Source organism: Argentina silus (assembly GCF_951799395.1).
Source record: "Argentina silus genome assembly, chromosome: 9".
NCBI classification, from domain to species: Eukaryota; Metazoa; Chordata; class Actinopteri; order Argentiniformes; family Argentinidae; genus Argentina; species Argentina silus.
The window spans coordinates 2,871,494-2,888,336 of record NC_139663.1 but is presented as its reverse complement, the minus strand read 5'-3'; positions in this window follow the sequence as shown (position 1 = coordinate 2,888,336).

Sequence of the window (16,843 nt, the reverse complement as noted above, 5' to 3'; positions counted from 1 at the left end):
CAGTGTTAATGACAGATTTGAGAAGCACATTTCTTCAATGTTGGCCGCATGGCATTCCTGTGCAGGTGACAATGGTAATTTTTCAAAACGACAAGGATATTTAAACACATGATTATTTGTTTGGTGTGCTCTATGGCCTCTGCTACAGACCTCATCGAAATGACACTTAGATATCTTAGGGTCTACATATGAAATCTTCCCAAATGGTCTAGCGGATAGGAATCTGCCTTGTAACGCAGGGCTGCCCGGGTTCGATTCCCGTCATGGCAAATGATTCTTGTAGAAAAATAAAATGAGTCCCAACGTGTGCAACAGAACAGTTCGAAATCTCGTTACATTTGCATCGTCATGAACATGACTTATATCAGGCTAGCTCATTTTTTCTTTGTTCATTTTAAGTGTAGAAACAATATTTCGTTTGTGACCATTTTTTTCTGCCGTTTTGACAACAGGCTCATGACTAAAGAACACACGGCTGTCTGCTGATTGACGCTTGACTGTAGATTTTCGCTTTGTGTCAAAAGGACTCCCTTAACGCACACTTTTTCAAAGTAGGTGAATTCATCAGATCTGTTTGAAACATTGCATTTTATCCATGCACGACGACTGCTTAGATACTCGCAGCACAGTTGCCCCATATAAATTGCCCATGAGCGCGGAGCTTGTCTTTGTCACTGTAGCAACTTTGCTCCATCAGGGGGACAAGCCGGTTCGACGCCCCTTTAAGCACATGTTTCTCTAATTCCTTTGTTTCAGGCAAGCCACAGTGACGTCAGACGCCTTTACGCATACAGCTTTGCGATGCTTAGACAGTAATAACATAATTCATGTTTACATTTCTTTAATTTTCGACGCATTGTCGTTATTCGTGACGCATCAATGACCAATTGATTATATGGCAATGCAATGAAAAAAGCGTGTGGAAAACAGTGTTAATGACAGATTTGAGAAGCACATTTCTTCAATGTTGGCCGCATGGCATTCCTGTGCAGGTGACAATGGTAATTTTTCAAAACGACAAGGATATTTAAACACATGATTATTTGTTTGGTGTGCTCTATGGCCTCTGCTACAGACCTCATCGAAATGACACTTAGATATCTTAGGGTCTACATATGAAATCTTCCCAAATGGTCTAGCGGATAGGAATCTGCCTTGTAACGCAGGGCGGCCCGGGTTCGATTCCCGTCATGGCAAATGATTCTTGTAGAAAAATAAAATGAGTCTCAACGTGTGCAACAGAACAGTTTGAAATCTCGTTACATTTGCATCGTCATGAACATGACTTATATCAGGATAGCTCATTTTTTCTTTGTTCATTTTAAGTGTAGAAACAATATTTCGTTTGTGACCATTTTTTTCTGCCGTTTTGACAACAGGCTCATGACTAAAGAACACACGGCTGTCTGCTGATTGACGCTTGACTGTAGATTTTCGCTTTGTGTCAAAAGGACTCCCCTAATGCACACTTTTTCAAAGTAGGTGAATTCATCAGATCTGTTTGAAACATTGCATTTTATCCATGCACGACGACTGCTTAGATACTCGCAGCACAGTTGCCCCATATAAATTGCCCATGAGCGCGGTGCTTGTCTTTGTCACTGTAGCAACTTTGCTCCATCAGGGGGACAAGCCGGTTCGACGCCCCTGTAAGCACATGTTTCTCTAATTCCTTTGTTTCAGGCAAGCCACAGTGACGTCAGACGCCTTTACGCATACAGCTTTGCGATGCTTAGACAGTAATAACATAATTCATGTTTACATTTCTTTAATTTTCGACACATTGTCGTTATTCGTGACGCATCAATGTCCAATTGATTATATGGCAATGCAATGAAAAAAGCGTGTGGAAAACAGTGTTAATGACAGATTTGAGAAGCACATTTCTTCAATGTTGGCCGCATGGCATTCCTGTGCAGGTGACAATGGTAATTTTTCAAAACAACAAGGATATTTAAACACATGATTATTTGTTTGGTGTGCTCTATGGCCTCTGCTACAGACCTCATCGAAATGACACTTAGATATCTTAGGGTCTACATATGAAATCTTCCCAAATGGTCTAGCGGATAGGAATCTGCCTTGTAACGCAGGGCGGCCCGGGTTGGATTCCCGTCATGGCAAATGATTCTTGTAGAAAAATAAAATGAGTCCCAACGTGTGCAACAGAACAGTTCGAAATCTCGTTACATTTGCATCGTCATGAACATGACTTATATCAGGCTAGCTCATTTTTTCTTTGTTCATTTTAAGTGTAGAAACAATATTTCGTTTGTGACCATTTTTTTCTGCCGTTTTGACAACAGGCTCATGACTAAAGAACACACGGCTGTCTGCTGATTGACGCTTGACTGTAGATTTTCGCTTTGTGTCAAAAGGACTCCCCTAATGCACACTTTTTCAAAGTAGGTGAATTCATCAGATCTGTTTGAAACATTGCATTTTATCCATGCACGACGACTGCTTAGATACTCGCAGCACAGTTGCCCCATATAAATTACCCATGAGCGCGGTGCTTGTCTTTGTCACTGTAGCAACTTTGCTCCATCAGGGGGACAAGCCGGTTCGACGCCCCTGTAAGCACATGTTTCTCTAATTCCTTTGTTTCAGGCAAGCCACAGTGACGTCAGACGCCTTTACGCATACAGCTTTGCGATGCTTAGACAGTAATAACATAATTCATGTTTACATTTCTTTAATTTTCGACGCATTGTCGTTATTCGTGACGCATCAATGACCAATTGATTATATGGCAATGCAATGAAAAAAGCGTGTGGAAAACAGTGTTAATGACAGATTTGAGAAGCACATTTCTTCAATGTTGGCCGCATGGCATTCCTGTGCAGGTGACAATGGTAATTTTTCAAAACGACAAGGATATTTAAACACATGATTATTTGTTTGGTGTGCTCTATGGCCTCTGCTACAGACCTCATCGAAATGACACTTAGATATCTTAGGGTCTACATATGAAATCTTCCCAAATGGTCTAGCGGATAGGAATCTGCCTTGTAACGCAGGGCTGCCCGGGTTCGATTCCCGTCATGGCAAATGATTCTTGTAGAAAAATAAAATGAGTCCCAACGTGTGCAACAGAACAGTTTGAAATCTCGTTACATTTGCATCGTCATGAACATGACTTATATCAGGCTAGCTCATTTTTTCTTTGTTCATTTTAAGTGTAGAAACAATATTTCGTTTGTGACCATTTTTTTCTGCCGTTTTGACAACAGGCTCATGACTAAAGAACACACGGCTGTCTGCTGATTGACGCTTGACTGTAGATTTTCGCTTTGTGTCAAAAGGACTCCCTTAACGCACACTTTTTCAAAGTAGGTGAATTCATCAGATCTGTTTGAAACATTGCATTTTATCCATGCACGACGACTGCTTAGATACTCGCAGCACAGTTGCCCCATATAAATTGCCCATGAGCGCGGAGCTTGTCTTTGTCACTGTAGCAACTTTGCTCCATCAGGGGGACAAGCCGGTTCGACGCCCCTTTAAGCACATGTTTCTCTAATTCCTTTGTTTCAGGCAAGCCACAGTGACGTCAGACGCCTTTACGCATACAGCTTTGCGATGCTTAGACAGTAATAACATAATTCATGTTTACATTTCTTTAATTTTCGACGCATTGTCGTTATTCGTGACGCATCAATGACCAATTGATTATATGGCAATGCAATGAAAAAAGCGTGTGGAAAACAGTGTTAATGACAGATTTGAGAAGCACATTTCTTCAATGTTGGCCGCATGGCATTCCTGTGCAGGTGACAATGGTAATTTTTCAAAACGACAAGGATATTTAAACACATGATTATTTGTTTGGTGTGCTCTATGGCCTCTGCTACAGACCTCATCGAAATGACACTTAGATATCTTAGGGTCTACATATGAAATCTTCCCAAATGGTCTAGCGGATAGGAATCTGCCTTGTAACGCAGGGCGGCCCGGGTTCGATTCCCGTCATGGCAAATGATTCTTGTAGAAAAATAAAATGAGTCTCAACGTGTGCAACAGAACAGTTTGAAATCTCGTTACATTTGCATCGTCATGAACATGACTTATATCAGGATAGCTCATTTTTTCTTTGTTCATTTTAAGTGTAGAAACAATATTTCGTTTGTGACCATTTTTTTCTGCCGTTTTGACAACAGGCTCATGACTAAAGAACACACGGCTGTCTGCTGATTGACGCTTGACTGTAGATTTTCGCTTTGTGTCAAAAGGACTCCCCTAATGCACACTTTTTCAAAGTAGGTGAATTCATCAGATCTGTTTGAAACATTGCATTTTATCCATGCACGACGACTGCTTAGATACTCGCAGCACAGTTGCCCCATATAAATTGCCCATGAGCGCGGTGCTTGTCTTTTTCACTGTAGCAACTTTGCTCCATCAGGGGGACAAGCCGGTTCGACGCCCCTGTAAGCACATGTTTCTCTAATTCCTTTGTTTCAGGCAAGCCACAGTGACGTCAGACGCCTTTACGCATACAGCTTTGCGATGCTTCGACAGTAATAACATAATTCATGTTTACATTTCTTTAATTTTCGACACATTGTCGTTATTCGTGACGCATCAATGTCCAATTGATTATATGGCAATGCAATGAAAAAAGCGTGTGGAAAACAGTGTTAATGACAGATTTGAGAAGCACATTTCTTCAATGTTGGCCGCATGGCATTCCTGTGCAGGTGACAATGGTAATTTTTCAAAACAACAAGGATATTTAAACACATGATTATTTGTTTGGTGTGCTCTATGGCCTCTGCTACAGACCTCATCGAAATGACACTTAGATATCTTAGGGTCTACATATGAAATCTTCCCAAATGGTCTAGCGGATAGGAATCTGCCTTGTAACGCAGGGCGGCCCGGGTTGGATTCCCGTCATGGCAAATGATTCTTGTAGAAAAATAAAATGAGTCCCAACGTGTGCAACAGAACAGTTCGAAATCTCGTTACATTTGCATCGTCATGAACATGACTTATATCAGGCTAGCTCATTTTTTCTTTGTTCATTTTAAGTGTAGAAACAATATTTCGTTAGTGACCATTTTTTTCTGCCGTTTTGACAACAGGCTCATGACTAAAGAACACACGGCTGTCTGCTGATTGACGCTTGACTGTAGATTTTCGCTTTGTGTCAAAAGGACTCCCCTAATGCACACTTTTTCAAAGTAGGTGAATTCATCAGATCTGTTTGAAACATTGCATTTTATCCATGCACGACGACTGCTTAGATACTCGCAGCACAGTTGCCCCATATAAATTGCCCATGAGCGCGGTGCTTGTCTTTGTCACTGTAGCAACTTTGCTCCATCAGGGGGACAAGCCGGTTCGACGCCCCTGTAAGCACATGTTTCTCTAATTCCTTTGTTTCAGGCAAGCCACAGTGACGTCAGACGCCTTTACGCATACAGCTTTGCGATGCTTAGACAGTAATAACATAATTCATGTTTACATTTCTTTAATTTTCGACACATTGTCGTTATTCGTGACGCATCAATGTCCAATTGATTATATGGCAATGCAATGAAAAAAGCGTGTGGAAAACAGTGTTAATGACAGATTTGAGAAGCACATTTCTTCAATGTTGGCCGCATGGCATTCCTGTGCAGGTGACAATGGTAATTTTTCAAAACAACAAGGATATTTAAACACATGATTATTTGTTTGGTGTGCTCTATGGCCTCTGCTACAGACCTCATCGAAATGACACTTAGATATCTTAGGGTCTACATATGAAATCTTCCCAAATGGTCTAGCGGATAGGAATCTGCCTTGTAACGCAGGGCGGCCCGGGTTGGATTCCCGTCATGGCAAATGATTCTTGTAGAAAAATAAAATGAGTCCCAACGTGTGCAACAGAACAGTTCGAAATCTCGTTACATTTGCATCGTCATGAACATGACTTATATCAGGCTAGCTCATTTTTTCTTTGTTCATTTTAAGTGTAGAAACAATATTTCGTTTGTGACCATTTTTTTCTGCCGTTTTGACAACAGGCTCATGACTAAAGAACACACGGCTGTCTGCTGATTGACGCTTGACTGTAGATTTTCGCTTTGTGTCAAAAGGACTCCCCTAATGCACACTTTTTCAAAGTAGGTGAATTCATCAGATCTGTTTGAAACATTGCATTTTATCCATGCACGACGACTGCTTAGATACTCGCAGCACAGTTGCCCCATATAAATTACCCATGAGCGCGGTGCTTGTCTTTGTCACTGTAGCAACTTTGCTCCATCAGGGGGACAAGCCGGTTCGACGCCCCTGTAAGCACATGTTTCTCTAATTCCTTTGTTTCAGGCAAGCCACAGTGACGTCAGACGCCTTTACGCATACAGCTTTGCGATGCTTAGACAGTAATAACATAATTCATGTTTACATTTCTTTAATTTTCGACACATTGTCGTTATTCGTGACGCATCAATGTCCAATTGATTATATGGCAATGCAATGAAAAAAGCGTGTGGAAAACAGTGTTAATGACAGATTTGAGAAGCACATTTCTTCAATGTTGGCCGCATGGCATTCCTGTGCAGGTGACAATGGTAATTTTTCAAAACGACAAGGATATTTAAACACATGATTATTTGTTTGGTGTGCTCTATGGCCTCTGCTACAGACCTCATCGAAATGACACTTAGATATCTTAGGGTCTACATATGAAATCTTCCCAAATGGTCTAGCGGATAGGAATCTGACTTGTAACGCAGGGCGGCCCGGGTTGGATTCCCGTCATGGCAAATGATTCTTGTAGAAAAAGAAAATGAGTCCCAACGTGTGCAACAGAACAGTTCGAAATCTCGTTACATTTGCATCGTCATGAACATGACTTATATCAGGCTAGCTCATTTTTTCTTTGTTCATTTTAAGTGTAGAAACAATATTTCGTTAGTGACCATTTTTTTCTGCCGTTTTGACAACAGGCTCATGACTAAAGAACACACGGCTGTCTGCTGATTGACGCTTGACTGTAGATTTTCGCTTTGTGTCAAAAGGACTCCCTTAACGCACACTTTTTCAAAGTAGGTGAATTCATCAGATCTGTTTGAAACATTGCATTTTATCCATGCACGACGACTGCTTAGATACTCGCAGCACAGTTGCCCCATATAAATTGCCCGTGAGCGCGGAGCTTGTCTTTGTCACTGTCGCAACTTTGCTCCATCAGGGGGACAAGCCGGTTCGACGCCCCTGTAAGCACATGTTTCTCTAATTCCTTTGTTTCAGGCAAGCCACAGTGACGTCAGACGCCTTTGCGCATACAGCTTTGCGATGCTTAGACAGTAATAACATAATTCATGTTTACATTTCTTTAATTTTCGACGCATTGTCGTTATTCGTGACGCATCAATGACCAATTGATTATATGGCAATGCAATGAAAAAAGCGTGTGGAAAACAGTGTTAATGACAGATTTGAGAAGCACATTTCTTCAATGTTGGCCGCATGGCATTCCTGTGCAGGTGACAATAGTAATTTTTCAAAACGACAAGGATATTTAAACACATGATTATTTGTTTGGTGTGCTCTATGGCCTCTGCTACAGACCTCATCGAAATGACACTTAGATATCTTAGGGTCTACATATGAAATCTTCCCAAATGGTCTAGCGGATAGGAATCTGCCTTGTAACGCAGGGCGGCCCGGGTTCGATTCCCGTCATGGCAAATGATTCTTGTAGAAAAAAAAAATGAGTCCCAACGTGTGCAACAGAACAGTTCGAAATCTCGTTACATTTGCATCGTCATGAACATGACTTATATCATGCTAGCTCATTTTTTCTTTGTTCATTTTAAGTGTAGAAACAATATTTCGTTAGTGACCATTTTTTTTTGCCGTTTTGACAACAGGCTCATGACTAAAGAACACACGGCTGTCTGCTGATTGACACTTGACTGTAGATTTTCGCTTTGTGTCAAAAGGACTCCCTTAACGCACACTTTTTCAAAGTAGGTGAATTCATCAGATCTGTTTGAAACATTGCATTTTATCCATGCACGACGACTGCTTAGATAATCGCAGCACAGTTGCCCCATATAAGTTGCCCATGAGCGCGGAGCTTGTCTTTGTCACTGTAGCATCTTTGCTCCATCAGGGGGACAAGCCGGTTCGACGCCCCTGTAAGCACATGTTTCTCTAATTCCTTTGTTTCAGGCAAGCCACTGTGACGTCAGACGCCTTTATGCATACAGCTTTGCGATGCTTCGACAGTAATAACATAATTCATGTTTACATTTCTTTAATTTTCGACGCATTGTCGTTATTCGTGACGCATCAATGACCAATTGATTATATGGCAATGCAATGAAAAAAGCGTGTGGAAAACAGTGTTAATGACAGATTTGAGAAGCACATTTCTTCAATGTTGGCCGCATGGCATTCCTGTGCAGGTGACAATGGTAATTTTTCAAAACGACAAGGATATTTAAACACATGATTATTTGTTTGGTGTGCTCTATGGCCTCTGCTACAGACCTCATCGAAATGACACTTAGATATCTTAGAGTCTACATATGAAATCTTCCCAAATGGTTTAACGGATAGGAATCTGCCTTGTAACGCAGGGCGGCCCGGGTTCGATTCCCGTCATGGCAAATGATTCTTGTAGAAAAATAAAATGAGTCCCAACGTGTGCAACAGAACAGTTCGAAATCTTGTTACATTTGCATCGTCATGAACATGACTTATATCAGGCTAGCTCATTTTTTCTTTGTTCATTTTAAGTGTAGAAACAATATTTCGTTTGTGACCATTTTTTTCTGCCGTTTTGACAACAGGCTCATGACTAAAGAACACACGGCTGTCTGCTGATTGACGCTTGACTGTAGATTTTCGCTTTGTGTCAAAAGGACTCCCTTAACGCACACTTTTTCAAAGTAGGTGAATTCATCAGATCTGTTTGAAACATTGCATTTTATCCATGCACGACGACTGCTTAGATACTCGCAGCACAGTTGCCCCATATAAATTGCCCATGAGCGCGGAGCTTGTCTTTGTCACTGTAGCAACTTTGCTCCATCAGGGGGACAAGCCGGTTCGACGCCCCTGTAAGCACATGTTTCTCTAATTCCTTTGTTTCAGGCAAGCCACAGTGACGTCAGACGCCTTTACGCATACAGCTTTGCGATGCTTCGACAGTAATAACATAATTCATGTTTACATTTCTTTAATTTTCGACACATTGTCGTTATTCGTGACGCATCAATGTCCAATTGATTATATGGCAATGCAATGAAAAAAGCGTGTGGAAAACAGTGTTAATGACAGATTTGAGAAGCACATTTCTTCAATGTTGTCCGCATGGCATTCCTGTGCAGGTGACAATGGTAATTTTTCAAAACAACAAGGATATTTAAACACATGATTATTTGTTTGGTGTGCTCTATGGCCTCTGCTACAGACCTCATCGAAATGACACTTAGATATCTTAGGGTCTACATATGAAATCTTCCCAAATGGTCTAGCGGATAGGAATCTGCCTTGTAAAGCAGGGCGGCCCGGGTTGGATTCCCGTCATGGCAAATGATTCTTGTAGAAAAATAAAATGAGTCCCAACGTGTGCAACAGAACAGTTCGAAATCTCGTTACATTTGCATCGTCATGAACATGACTTATATCAGGCTAGCTCATTTTTTCTTTGTTCATTTTAAGTGTAGAAACAATATTTCGTTTGTGACCATTTTTTTCTGCCGTTTTGACAACAGGCTCATGACTAAAGAACACACGGCTGTCTGCTGATTGACGCTTGACTGTAGATTTTCGCTTTGTGTCAAAAGGACTCCCCTAATGCACACTTTTTCAAAGTAGGTGAATTCATCAGATCTGTTTGAAACATTGCATTTTATCCATGCACGACGACTGCTTAGATACTCGCAACACAGTTGCCCCATATAAATTACCCATGAGCGCGGTGCTTGTCTTTGTCACTGTAGCAACTTTGCTCCATCAGGGGGACAAGCCGGTTCGACGCCCCTGTAAGCACATGTTTCTCTAATTCCTTTGTTTCAGGCAAGCCACAGTGACGTCAGACGCCTTTACGCATACAGCTTTGCGATGCTTAGACAGTAATAACATAATTCATGTTTACATTTCTTTAATTTTCGACACATTGTCGTTATTCGTGACGCATCAATGTCCAATTGATTATATGGCAATGCAATGAAAAAAGCGTGTGGAAAACAGTGTTAATGACAGATTTTAGAAGCACATTTCTTCAATGTTGGCCGCATGGCATTCCTGTGCAGGTGACAATGGTAATTTTTCAAAACGACAAGGATATTTAAACACATGATTATTTGTTTGGTGTGCTCTATGGCCTCTGCTACAGACCTCATCGAAATGACACTTAGATATCTTAGGGTCTACATATGAAATCTTCCCAAATGGTCTAGCGGATAGGAATCTGCCTTGTAACGCAGGGCGGCCCGGGTTGGATTCCCGTCATGGCAAATGATTCTTGTAGAAAAAGAAAATGAGTCCCAACGTGTGCAACAGAACAGTTCGAAATCTCGTTACATTTGCATCGTCATGAACATGACTTATATCAGGCTAGCTCATTTTTTCTTTGTTCATTTTAAGTGTAGAAACAATATTTCGTTAGTGACCATTTTTTTCTGCCGTTTTGACAACAGGCTCATGACTAAAGAACACACGGCTGTCTGCTGATTGACGCTTGACTGTAGATTTTCGCTTTGTGTCAAAAGGACTCCCTTAACGCACACTTTTTCAAAGTAGGTGAATTCATCAGATCTGTTTGAAACATTGCATTTTATCCATGCACGACGACTGCTTAGATACTCGCAGCACAGTTGCCCCATATAAATTGCCCGTGAGCGCGGAGCTTGTCTTTGTCACTGTAGCAACTTTGCTCCATCAGGGGGACAAGCCGGTTCGACGCCCCTGTAAGCACATGTTTCTCTAATTCCTTTGTTTCAGGCAAGCCACAGTGACGTCAGACGCCTTTGCGCATACAGCTTTGCGATGCTTAGACAGTAATAACATAATTCATGTTTACATTTCTTTAATTTTCGACGCATTGTCGTTATTCGTGACGCATCAATGACCAATTGATTATATGGCAATGCAATGAAAAAAGCGTGTGGAAAACAGTGTTAATGACAGATTTGAGAAGCACATTTCTTCAATGTTGGCCGCATGGCATTCCTGTGCAGGTGACAATAGTAATTTTTCAAAACGACAAGGATATTTAAACACATGATTATTTGTTTGGTGTGCTCTATGGCCTCTGCTACAGACCTCATCGAAATGACACTTAGATATCTTAGGGTCTACATATGAAATCTTCCCAAATGGTCTAGCGGATAGGAATCTGCCTTGTAACGCAGGGCGGCCCGGGTTCGATTCCCGTCATGGCAAATGATTCTTGTAGAAAAAAAAAATGAGTCCCAACGTGTGCAACAGAACAGTTCGAAATCTCGTTACATTTGCATCGTCATGAACATGACTTATATCATGCTAGCTCATTTTTTCTTTGTTCATTTTAAGTGTAGAAACAATATTTCGTTAGTGACCATTTTTTTTTGCCGTTTTGACAACAGGCTCATGACTAAAGAACACACGGCTGTCTGCTGATTGACACTTGACTGTAGATTTTCGCTTTGTGTCAAAAGGACTCCCTTAACGCACACTTTTTCAAAGTAGGTGAATTCATCAGATCTGTTTGAAACATTGCATTTTATCCATGCACGACGACTGCTTAGATAATCGCAGCACAGTTGCCCCATATAAGTTGCCCATGAGCGCGGAGCTTGTCTTTGTCACTGTAGCATCTTTGCTCCATCAGGGGGACAAGCCGGTTCGACGCCCCTGTAAGCACATGTTTCTCTAATTCCTTTGTTTCAGGCAAGCCACTGTGACGTCAGACGCCTTTACGCATACAGCTTTGCGATGCTTCGACAGTAATAACATAATTCATGTTTACATTTCTTTAATTTTCGACGCATTGTCGTTATTCGTGACGCATCAATGACCAATTGATTATATGGCAATGCAATGAAAAAAGCGTGTGGAAAACAGTGTTAATGACAGATTTGAGAAGCACATTTCTTCAATGTTGGCCGCATGGCATTCCTGTGCAGGTGACAATGGTAATTTTTCAAAACGACAAGGATATTTAAACACATGATTATTTGTTTGGTGTGCTCTATGGCCTCTGCTACAGACCTCATCGAAATGACACTTAGATATCTTAGAGTCTACATATGAAATCTTCCCAAATGGTTTAACGGATAGGAATCTGCCTTGTAACGCAGGGCGGCCCGGGTTCGATTCCCGTCATGGCAAATGATTCTTGTAGAAAAATAAAATGAGTCCCAACGTGTGCAACAGAACAGTTCGAAATCTTGTTACATTTGCATCGTCATGAACATGACTTATATCAGGCTAGCTCATTTTTTCTTTGTTCATTTTAAGTGTAGAAACAATATTTCGTTTGTGACCATTTTTTTCTGCCGTTTTGACAACAGGCTCATGACTAAAGAACACACGGCTGTCTGCTGATTGACGCTTGACTGTAGATTTTCGCTTTGTGTCAAAAGGACTCCCTTAACGCACACTTTTTCAAAGTAGGTGAATTCATCAGATCTGTTTGAAACATTGCATTTTATCCATGCACGACGACTGCTTAGATACTCGCAGCACAGTTGCCCCATATAAATTGCCCATGAGCGCGGAGCTTGTCTTTGTCACTGTAGCAACTTTGCTCCATCAGGGGGACAAGCCGGTTCGACGCCCCTGTAAGCACATGTTTCTCTAATTCCTTTGTTTCAGGCAAGCCACAGTGACGTCAGACGCCTTTACGCATACAGCTTTGCGATGCTTAGACAGTAATAACATAATTCATGTTTACATTTCTTTAATTTTCGACACATTGTCGTTATTCGTGACGCATCAATGTCCAATTGATTATATGGCAATGCAATGAAAAAAGCGTGTGGAAAACAGTGTTAATGACAGATTTGAGAAGCACATTTCTTCAATGTTGGCCGCATGGCATTCCTGTGCAGGTGACAATGGTAATTTTTCAAAACAACAAGGATATTTAAACACATGATTATTTGTTTGGTGTGCTCTATGGCCTCTGCTACAGACCTCATCGAAATGACACTTAGATATCTTAGGGTCTACATATGAAATCTTCCCAAATGGTCTAGCGGATAGGAATCTGCCTTGTAAAGCAGGGCGGCCCGGGTTGGATTCCCGTCATGGCAAATGATTCTTGTAGAAAAATAAAATGAGTCCCAACGTGTGCAACAGAACAGTTCGAAATCTCGTTACATTTGCATCGTCATGAACATGACTTATATCAGGCTAGCTCATTTTTTCTTTGTTCATTTTAAGTGTAGAAACAATATTTCGTTTGTGACCATTTTTTTCTGCCGTTTTGACAACAGGCTCATGACTAAAGAACACACGGCTGTCTGCTGATTGACGCTTGACTGTAGATTTTCGCTTTGTGTCAAAAGGACTCCCCTAATGCACACTTTTTCAAAGTAGGTGAATTCATCAGATCTGTTTGAAACATTGCATTTTATCCATGCACGACGACTGCTTAGATACTCGCAGCACAGTTGCCCCATATAAATTACCCATGAGCGCGGTGCTTGTCTTTGTCACTGTAGCAACTTTGCTCCATCAGGGGGACAAGCCGGTTCGACGCCCCTGTAAGCACATGTTTCTCTAATTCCTTTGTTTCAGGCAAGCCACAGTGACGTCAGACGCCTTTACGCATACAGCTTTGCGATGCTTAGACAGTAATAACATAATTCATGTTTACATTTCTTTAATTTTCGACACATTGTCGTTATTCGTGACGCATCAATGTCCAATTGATTATATGGCAATGCAATGAAAAAAGCGTGTGGAAAACAGTGTTAATGACAGATTTGAGAAGCACATTTCTTCAATGTTGGCCGCATGGCATTCCTGTGCAGGTGACAATGGTAATTTTTCAAAACGACAAGGATATTTAAACACATGATTATTTGTTTGGTGTGCTCTATGGCCTCTGCTACAGACCTCATCGAAATGACACTTAGATATCTTAGGGTCTACATATGAAATCTTCCCAAATGGTCTAGCGGATAGGAATCTGCCTTGTAACGCAGGGCGGCCCGGGTTGGATTCCCGTCATGGCAAATGATTCTTGTAGAAAAAGAAAATGAGTCCCAACGTGTGCAACAGAACAGTTCGAAATCTCGTTACATTTGCATCGTCATGAACATGACTTATATCAGGCTAGCTCATTTTTTCTTTGTTCATTTTAAGTGTAGAAACAATATTTCGTTAGTGACCATTTTTTTCTGCCGTTTTGACAACAGGCTCATGACTAAAGAACACACGGCTGTCTGCTGATTGACGCTTGACTGTAGATTTTCGCTTTGTGTCAAAAGGACTCCCTTAACGCACACTTTTTCAAAGTAGGTGAATTCATCAGATCTGTTTGAAACATTGCATTTTATCCATGCACGACGACTGCTTAGATACTCGCAGCACAGTTGCCCCATATAAATTGCCCGTGAGCGCGGAGCTTGTCTTTGTCACTGTAGCAACTTTGCTCCATCAGGGGGACAAGCCGGTTCGACGCCCCTGTAAGCACATGTTTCTCTAATTCCTTTGTTTCAGGCAAGCCACAGTGACGTCAGACGCCTTTGCGCATACAGCTTTGCGATGCTTAGACAGTAATAACATAATTCATGTTTACATTTCTTTAATTTTCGACGCATTGTCGTTATTCGTGACGCATCAATGACCAATTGATTATATGGCAATGCAATGAAAAAAGCGTGTGGAAAACAGTGTTAATGACAGATTTGAGAAGCACATTTCTTCAATGTTGGCCGCATGGCATTCCTGTGCAGGTGACAATAGTAATTTTTCAAAACGACAAGGATATTTAAACACATGATTATTTGTTTGGTGTGCTCTATGGCCTCTGCTACAGACCTCATCGAAATGACACTTAGATATCTTAGGGTCTACATATGAAATCTTCCCAAATGGTCTAGCGGATAGGAATCTGCCTTGTAACGCAGGGCGGCCCGGGTTCGATTCCCGTCATGGCAAATGATTCTTGTAGAAAAAAAAAATGAGTCCCAACGTGTGCAACAGAACAGTTCGAAATCTCGTTACATTTGCATCGTCATGAACATGACTTATATCATGCTAGCTCATTTTTTCTTTGTTCATTTTAAGTGTAGAAACAATATTTCGTTAGTGACCATTTTTTTTTGCCGTTTTGACAACAGGCTCATGACTAAAGAACACACGGCTGTCTGCTGATTGACGCTTGACTGTAGATTTTCGCTTTGTGTCAAAAGGACTCCCTTAACGCACACTTTTTCAAAGTAGGTGAATTCATCAGATCTGTTTGAAACATTGCATTTTATCCATGCACGACGACTGCTTAGATACTCGCAGCACAGTTACCCCATATAAGTTGCCCATGAGCGCGGAGCTTGTCTTTGTCACTGTAGCATCTTTGCTCCATCAGGGGGACAAGCCGGTTCGACGCCCCTGTAAGCACATGTTTCTCTAATTCCTTTGTTTCAGGCAAGCCACAGTGACGTCAGACGCCTTTGCGCATACAGCTTTGCGATGCTTAGACAGTAATAACATAATTCATGTTTACATTTCTTTAATTTTCGACGCATTGTCGTTATTCGTGACGCATCAATGACCAATTGATTATATGGCAATGCAATGAAAAAAGCGTGTGGAAAACAGTGTTAATGACAGATTTGAGAAGCACATTTCTTCAATGTTGGCCGCATGGCATTCCTGTGCAGGTGACAATGGTAATTTTTCAAAACGACAAGGATATTTAAACACATGATTATTTGTTTGGTGTGCTGTCTGGCCTCTGCTACAGACCTCATCGAAATGACACTTAGATATCTTAGGGTCTACATATGAAATCTTCCCAAATGGTCTAGCGGATAGGAATCTGCCTTGTAACGCAGGGCGGCCCGGGTTCGATTCCCGTCATGGCAAATGATTCTTGTAGAAAAATAAAATGAGTCCCAACGTGTGCAACAGAACAGTTCGAAATCTTGTTACATTTGCATCGTCATGAACATGACTTATATCAGGCTAGCTCATTTTTTCTTTGTTCATTTTAAGTGTAGAAACAATATTTCGTTTGTGACCATTTTTTTCTGCCGTTTTGACAACAGGCTCATGACTAAAGAACACACGGCTGTCTGCTGATTGACGCTTGACTGTAGATTTTCGCTTTGTGTCAAAAGGACTCCCTTAACGCACACTTTTTCAAAGTAGGTGAATTCATCAGATCTGTTTGAAACATTGCATTTTATCCATGCACGACGACTGCTTAGATACTCGCAGCACAGTTGCCCCATATAAATTGCCCATGAGCGCGGAGCTTGTCTTTGTCACTGTAGCAACTTTGCTCCATCAGGGGGACAAGCCGGTTCGACGCCCCTTTAAGCACATGTTTCTCTAATTCCTTTGTTTCAGGCAAGCCACAGTGACGTCAGACGCCTTTGCGCATACAGCTTTGCGATGCTTAGACAGTAATAACATAATTCATGTTTACATTTCTTTAATTTTCGACGCATTGTCGTTATTCGTGACGCATCAATGACCAATTGATTATATGGCAATGCAATGAAAAAAGCGTGTGGAAAACAGTGTTAATGACAGATTTGAGAAGCACATTTCTTCAATGTTGGCCGCATGGCATTCCTGTGCAGGTGACAATGGTAATTTTTCAAAACGACAAGGATATTTAAACACATGATTATTTGTTTGGTGTGCTCTATGGCCTCTGCTACAGACCTCATCG